Source organism: Stegodyphus dumicola, chromosome 8 (assembly GCF_044657685.1).
Source record: "Stegodyphus dumicola isolate Sdum_Otavi_A_Nest chromosome 8, ASM4465768v1".
Classification (NCBI taxonomy): domain Eukaryota; kingdom Metazoa; phylum Arthropoda; class Arachnida; order Araneae; family Eresidae; genus Stegodyphus; species Stegodyphus dumicola.
The window spans coordinates 13,794,719-13,803,599 of NC_140775.1; the positions used below are offsets into that span (position 1 = coordinate 13,794,719).

Below are 8,881 nucleotides of genomic sequence, written 5' to 3' on the forward strand. Positions count from 1 at the left end.
ATAAAATCTGGAATTCTTTCCCAATTTCAAAAGAAGGATGTGTGAAGGATTAATGCATGCAACAAATAGATTTTTAGAAAAATTGTCATTAGCATAACATGAGGAGTGTAAAATGGGAAGATCTTTATAATGTAATATAATGCAGTTGATAATCATCTGAAAAAGAGCCCATGAATGGTAAGACTGCTGAACACTGATAGTTAGGCTTATATCCTAACTATATATTTGGACACTTTTTGCTTAGCTTATCTGGTCTGATGATCTGTATAAAATGGTAAATGAAAAACAAAGTATTTGTACACAATATTAAGTCTGATCTGCAAACAAGATTACTGTGGCTGCGGAAACCGACATGCCAGTGAAATATATGTGTCAGGTGGCGTTCCGACAGATACTTCAACTTCTATTCATGAGATGGCGCCACGTGTAAAATCCAGTTCTTAATCGGAGCAGCAAAGCGACATCTTTACTCACTCAGACTTCTCGTCGGACAAGTGTACGCGACGCTAGCACGAACTGTGTTCCGAGCTCTGTGTTGATCTCTTCAATGTAATTTAAATTGTAATTTAGTATTTAATATATTCTTTTGTTATAGGAGATTGTCTACTCTTATTTTCTTTAATCATATCATGCATTAAGCACACACGACCACCAAAAGTGGTGACCTTTTGACTGAGCACGCTACTGAGAATGGATTTTCAACGATCCTAAGCCACGTGCATCCAAGGCATTCTGAAGAACTGACTAAAAATAACAACGAATATGGACATTAAACGTATGCTACAACGTACCCCTTCAATTATTTCTAGATGTATTGATATATATTGCTTGTGTTTTTTTCAAAGTCGTGCATATCATCGCAAGGAGCTTCAGCAAATCATCAATGTGATCTGTTCCGTTCCGCTGACTTCGCCAGTCGTGCAATAATTCTTCGATCATTCAACGACAAATGTGCTACAACAGTGATTTTCGCTAAATGTGCCATCAACTTTTGTGCAACGTGCTACGGCAAAATTCTTTTCTCAGTGTTCGAAAGTAGTGAATTGTTTTCCCATGTGCTACAGGAGTGATTTTCTTTTTCCTTCGAAAGTGCCTTAGCAGTGTGAAGTGGTGATTTTGTGCTTGCGCAATACAAAATTAACGCATCATTTTTTCTCAAATAGGGGTTTCTTTTCAAATGCATTTCGGTAAAATATTATTTGTGTGTGTAATTGCTGACCCTGTCTTATTTGTGTGTGTATCGTTACGTAAATTTTTTCTGCATGGTTAAAATATTTATTGTTACCCCCATAGCACAAAACATCCTCAGGATGCCCTATTTAAGTCGCAATATCGCGGGACATACTTAGGATGTCCTAAGGATGTTGATTCTCAGATGTCCTGAGGAGATCGTAATTTAACATCCTGAGGATGTCTTATTTAAGTCGCTATGTCCCGGGATATGACAGGATGTCCTGAAGATGTTGATTCTCAGATGTCCTGAGGAGTTCACCAATTTCACATCCTGAGGACATTCATTCTGCATTGTCCGGAGGACTTTCGTTGTCAAACATTTTGAGGATATTTGTTCTTAAATTTACCAGTTTTAATTTTTGGACATTGCACATCTGAAACTTGCACATTATTTTATTTTTCATATGTATTTTACTAAGTTGTTTCTAAATGCTGTACATTAAAAATATTGATATGATTGATGATTTATTCTTGTTATTTTGTTATTAATTTTAACTGCTATTTTTTCTGACGTTTTTAAAAATTTATTTAGTCATGGAAAAGATTTTTTTCAATGGATTAGCATTTTCTAGAATATTTGCAAAATTCTAAATAACATATATTTTTTTTATAAAAAATATTTAATTACGGAAACGAATTTTTTTTTTAAATTTGGGTATAGAGACATTAGGTATTTTTTTGGAAGCAGGAGCATTAGCAAAAATTAGCAACTGCCTTCGCCGGGAATTGAAGGACGGACCTCTGCAATACCGGCCCAGTGTGCAGAACCACCACACCACGAAGACACGCTAGGTGTGGTAGTGGTGTATTTAATTATGGCAAAGCACACTAGGGCTATCTGCCTAAGGGGAGGGATGTCTTCGTGGAGGGACTGGCCGTGGACTAAGGGAAACTGGCTCGTATACACGTTACACGTGGGGAAAACCACGAAAACACCCATGCAGCCAGCCTGTTCGCGGGATTCGAACATCGGATCGCACTACCAGGGTTCAGCGACTTTACCGCTCGGCCGCTGGTGGGCCGAAGATACGCTAGGAAAGCGGGAGAAATACCTTATATTACTTCTCTTTTTAAAGGCTGACTTTTTTTTAAGGGGATCCAATCACTAAATCCTGGGTGTGGATATACCTCATCCAACACCTTTTTAATTCGGGCGCCACTGTAGAGACATTAGGATTTTTTTGGGAAGCCGTAGAGATGAAAAATTAGCAACCGCCTTCGCCGTGAATCGAACCACGGACCTCTGAAATACCGGTCCAGCGTGCAGAACTATTACACCACGAAGGCACGTTATGAAAGCGGGAGAAATACCTCATAAAAAAATTTTTTTTCCTCTAATTACAGGACAGAAAATGTTTTTCAATCGCGCGATCCGTTATTGATATTGAATTACAGTCGTGCGATAATTTCGCAGTAAAGATACATCTCTGATGACTATCCAAGATTCTAGAAACTTTGGTCTTATATAGAGATGGTCGTCTTATAGAAATAATGCTTAATATCAATATTTATTGATAATATCAGAACTATAGGTCACTTTCAGAAGTGGTCGTTTGAGAGGCGATATTCTATATATTTATTTACTGATACTCTCAGATTCCAGAATTTGTTTATATTCTCAGAAATATTGGACGGAAGGTGGTCGTCCCATACATGCAAAATTTTACATTTCATTAAAAATGAATTCGGCATTATTTAACTATTTCCCTATTAATTAATTAATTAGATAAAGAAAAAAATTAGGAAATAGTACTGTTTATTACGGAATAATGTAGGAAGTTCTACAGAACTATATTCTTTCGCGTCATTGCACATTGTATCCGGCAAACTACTAGCTCCTCGTATTCTTCCGCAAATCCGTAAACATCTGTCTGATTTGAAACGAAATCCAAAATGGCTGCGCCATGAGGTTAACTTGTATGGATATTTTTTGTTGCATGAAAGGTAAGTTCAGTTGCAATACTTGTATGTTTACTTTTTTTGCTTTTAGAATTTATGTTATTTATGTCATTTTGACAGTTAAATGTTTCACAGCTTTATGAATTGTTACCATTCTGTCGTGAATTACGTGTATCTCAATGGTTGGCTGTCTTTTCAAATATCTAATTTGCCCTGCTATCCAAATGTTTATGACTGAATTTTTTTAGTCTAGTTTATGCATTCAGTTTCAAAATAATATGTGTGATCAGATTGCTTATTATTTTATTGCAGCAATAAATTTATGTTAAATAATTTGAACAATTGTATAAAAATAAGAGTTTGCATTGTTTTGTCCAAAATATGTATGGTTGAAACATTATCTTAATCTAGTTTGTAATTCAAGTTTTTTTGGGGGTACTGTTCTGTTATTGGGACCAGAATTGGAAATGTATGAACCTGTGTTCGTAAGTATGTGCATAGATGTGTATATGTAGACATACAAATATACAAGCATACATAAATACAATTCTGAACCCGGTCCTGATAACAGAACAGTACCTTTTTTTAATCTTTTTTGAATATTTTATAAAAGGATTAAGCATTTTTCAAACTGCATATCATTTTAAGATTCGACTTGCAGGAAGACAAAATATGGCCATTCAATCAAATGCTTATGATATTTTCTCATAAACATTGTTTGCATTTTTATTGTATTTTAGATACTTTAGTTATGTAAAGTGAACGTGAGAATATTAGGAAAGCTGAAGAATATGAATAGCTACCATAATACATGTATTTTTTCATCGAGCCCATTGTTTTAGAAACCAATGCACCATTATTATATGCTGGCTTATTTCATAGTTATATGCAGTTTAATTTTATGTTCATGTTACTGTAGTATTGTCATTATAATAAAAGTATTTATAATTTTTGTTGAATCTTGCAAGTTACCTAACATTCAGAATTATTACTACCGAATTTTACTGATAGGTTTTTTCGAGTTGACATAATCTGTCTGATAAATAAAATAAACTGGTGTTTAAATTATATGCATTTCTCTTAATGTTTCATTGAAAGTGAGATGGAAATATAAATGCTATTCAGAAAAGTGAATTCTTTTTGCAGGAAATAACAAACTGTACTAAATGATTAAACACAGTTACAGTAATGTTTATTGAAGCAATCAGTACTGTGTGATTGCCAGTGATTGAATAATGTTAAAATGCATTGTTCATAAGGAAATTTGCTTATCTTTGTGTTATAGATTTTATTTTGACACAAGCTGAAATTTGAATTATTGGAAGCACTTTGAAAACCCGAATTATTTCCTGAATCATTAATCAGGCCAATATATAACATACAAATTTTCATACAAAATTATTTCTTTGAGCATATTATAAAGAGCTCATTTAATTTTATTATTTGTACAAATTTTAGACAAAAGTAGCATGTAACAGTTAAAGATTTATTGAAGCCTACTTGTTACTTGTGGTAACAAAGAAGTGTGAAAGATATTGCCACATTAGCGAACATGACGATCATTGATGCTTAGTTTAGTAATTTAATAATATATTGAGAAATGCTGGGAACTTTCAGAAGTAGACATTTCGAAAATGATGGGCTTGATAAGAAATTTACGTGGTTTTATTATTTATTCTTTAGTTAAGAATGGATTTTAGATGTTCATATGAAAGAATTCTGTTTAATTATATGTAAAAGAATTGTTAAAGTTTGGCATTTAAAAAAATGAATTAATAATATGCAATTATCTTTTTATTATACATATATTACTATATATTTCTAATGCGCTATGTAAATGTCAGTGCTAAACAATTGAGATACTATTGTCAGGGCAATCTTTTCTTATACATGAAAAATTCTGATACTTTCTTATCATCTGCCCTCACAGCTTATGCTAAAACAGCAAGAGTATGCACACGATAATAGCAAACTATGAATATGCATACCACACACATGTATTTACATGCTTTATATTTAATCTTTATTTCTGAATAGTATTCCATTGGATGAAAAATATGTGAATATTGACCCAATGTGTATATTTTTGTGTGTGTGCATCCTAAAATTTCTTGTTTCTTATAAAGTGCTTATTTGAATTACTACTTGTGAACAGAGCAGTAGATATGAACCATAAACTAACCATTTTGCCAATTTTCACAGCTTTGCAGATAGTCAGAAAGCACCAAAATTTGTAATAATGTTAAGTTAAATGATGTTCTATACTTTTGTGTTAATTTTTCTATTCTATTAATTCTATTACTGTGTTATCAAACTTTCTGCAGGAATTTCAATTGGTTAAGATGTTATTACCATGTGGAGAAGAATTTGGTTTTCAAGCTAGAAAAAATTGCAGCTGAAGGGTTTTGTAGAAGGTCAGTCAAACTCGTTTAATTAATTATAATTTAATTTTGGGTGAAGAATTCTCAAATTTATTTATCATAAGTGTCTAAAGGTCTAAATTAAATTCTGCTTGTTTTTGAAATTTTTCATGACATTCATTCTTTGATTATTATTATTATTTTTTTTTTTTAATTTACTAACTTATATTCAGGCACATAATGTTGCATTTAATGCCATACCTTAAATATTGTAAAATGTTAAAATAATACATTTCACTTAAAAATGTGGTTGTGACAGTAAATTTTCTGTTACATTTAATCATATCTATAAACATTGGTATACATCATTTTTCAATAATCTGTATATTATTTTGTGCATTTCTTTTAAATACAAGATCTGGCATATGACTTGCTTTTCAAACTGATAAGATGGTGTAATAATGTAATCTAATGGTTAAAGTTTACTATGGAACTGGCCAAATTTAATAAATTATTCTTTGATAGAAATTTATTCATGTGTTCAGTGTGTCTCATCTCTTTAAATTGCTAAAGTAAATTTTATGTACTTGCATTTAGGAATTTTGACTGTATCAGAGTAATTTTGTTTCAGTTATTATAACATGCAAGGGCAAAAATCCATTCATAGCTCCGCATTTAAAATTAGTTAATTAAAGTTCTTAATAAAGAAGGACGTTTTGTTGTTTTAAATGTCGATAGAGTTTAATTCAAAAATATGCCACATTAAGGGTTACTTTTTAACCTAATTTAAAATTTTCATTACTTTAACATGTCCAATAATTATTTTAACTCCGATATTGTAATAATATCAAAATTCCTTACTTTTTGATAGGTAATCCAAATGTAAAACAAGGAAAGAAAAAATTAAAATCTAGAAGTATATTTATTTCATACCTCTAACAAATAAAAACAACACAAGCACTTTTTACTGTCTATCTGCATAGTGTGGCATGTCCTGTAAGACTGAGATTTGTATGGTCAAATCCATGTTTCAGTTAAAGGAAAATGCATGCACAGTCTTCTGATTTTCCCTTCGATTAAGGATTCTGTATATACTAGCATAAGAAATATAATAGTTAATGCAGTGTTATACATCAATATTTATAGACAATTATTGTGGCTATGTTTATTATAATTTTGTTCACTGTAATGGATGGAGTGCCTAAACCATCATGCTGTGTAAACAAAACTCAAATCTTCATCTCTGCATACTGCTCCACTAGTGTTTAAACCACTGAAATGGTGATTATGGTAGAACATCTTTGGTAAAAATTTACTCTACTGTAACCCTTGGTGAATCGTTTCTTTTTTTTTATATCAAGATCGTCACCTGAGAGGATCGGCACCAATTTCAAGGTGGCCGCTACACAAAACCAAAATAAGAAGTCAAAGACATACACAAACTCTGTGTCCATGTACACATCGACCTATTAAAACAGAGAACTGCACAAACTGGGCATTGTGCACCGCCTTAACTTTGTCCATATATACATTGATCTATTTTCACTTTAAAAAAATCAGAAAGTTAAAAATATCATAGTTACCAGAAAAAATTCGCCACTGTCTTAACACACAGACAACCAAAAATACACAAACAGAGAGAAATAAGTTACCAAAAATACATATTTCCTAACATAAAAACATTAAACAACAAATCTTCTAACAAAAATTAACACACAGAGACAAAAAAAATAAATGAAACGTCATTTTTTTAACATATCTTTTTTTTTCACATGCATATGTTTAGGCTTCCCACCACCATCCTCCAGGTAAGCAGTTCAATTAAATTTTTCGTCTCTTAGTCACCTCAGACATACTCAAACGATGGTACCCACACCAAAATAATAAATAGCATGTTCAAAATACAAGACCATACCACTTCCGTGCAACCAAACACAGCAATTGAAGAGAATGGTAAGAACCAAAAACCTGGGACCGTACAAAAGGTTTACTATTAAAAAAAGTAGCCCAAAACTAAATTTATCACAGCACGTTGGCAATATTTGCCAAAGGCTACTTTTGCCAACATTATCAACATTAGGGTTACCGAAAAACTTATTTGATGCAATGGGCTTCCACATTTCGCAAACAACCAATACCACTTTGCGATTTTTTTTTCAGACAGAAAGCAAGGTGTACCATACAGTAAAGATTAGCCACATCTTCATTTACTACTGGTACAAGTACTTCTTTGGTAAATTTCTGCGGTTAAATTCAAAAGTTTAAAATTGCATTAACATGATCAGATTCAGAGTCATAGATGGGTTTTCAGCGCTCAGGGACAACTGAAGATTTCGTGCCCCCTACTGCTTGCCAAGGATGGAAAACATTTAATTCTAAAATGTTCTAACATCAGTTTGGTGCCCCTTGGATTCTGCACCCAAGGACAGATGCCCCCCTCTAGCTACGCCCCTGATCAGATTTTATTTTCTGCACATAGCTAACAATTACTTATGTGTTGTCAGATAAATGTTACCAAATGCAGTTAATTATTTTTTACTTGCCAATCTCATGAGACAAGTTTTTTTTTTTTGCTCCTGCAAGACTTTACTTTGTGTTGCAAAATAAATTCATTGTCACTCTTTTTGGACTTGCCTACACATTAAATTTAAAATAGTTTTATGAATAGGTAAGATGTGATTATCATAATTTTGTTTCTCTCTTTATCTTGGCAACTTTATATGTTGATTCAGTATCCAGGTTACCTACCAGTGGCTGATTGATAAAACTGCTCATATGTTCAGCTGGTGGTTTTAATTTATTTTCTGACATAAAAAATTTTAAAAGGCATCCTTCATGTTTATTTTACTATAATCAAAAAATCAAATATTTGCTACTCTGTTTATAGGTACTAAATGTTAAAATATTTTAAATGCTTCCTTTAATTTGCATTCTAATAGTCATTTGTTTAAATTTAATTATGAATTATATTCACATGTAGTAATTGTGAGTGTTTTTTTATTTTAGGTGCTGTGAAAGGCAATGACAGAGATCCAATTTATCAAGAGTTCTTATATACATAAGAATACATGGATATAACATTGTTTTTCATGAATTCAAATAAAATGTGATAAATTGGATTAATAAAAACTATTTTGAATTTTGAAAAGTGTTTTTCCTCTGTTAATCATAATATAGTGCCATAAATTTCTGAATGTGTTTATTTTTCATCCAAATAAATAGCTTTACAAAAATTTGTCATATTAATAGATATTGCATAATTTAGCATTATTATAAATATTTATTATAGCAGATTTAGCTGAACTACTTTTTTAGTCTCTTTGCAGATGAAGTCACAAAGGTAAGTCGTTAGATATTTTTCTGTACTCCACATTAAGTAATTTTATCTG

The 8,881-nt window shown here is 31.9% G+C and overlaps 1 long non-coding RNA gene across 1 annotated transcript; it reads left to right on the top strand.

The window, feature by feature from the left end:
• Positions 1-3,107: 3,107 nt before the first annotated feature.
• On the top strand, positions 3,108-8,634 carry LOC146995666 (uncharacterized). The gene is made up of 3 exons (XR_015042830.1): positions 3,108-3,177; positions 5,457-5,546; positions 8,499-8,634. It is a non-coding gene; the product is annotated as an uncharacterized LOC146995666 (long non-coding RNA).
• The last annotated feature ends 247 nt before the right edge of the window (positions 8,635-8,881 follow it).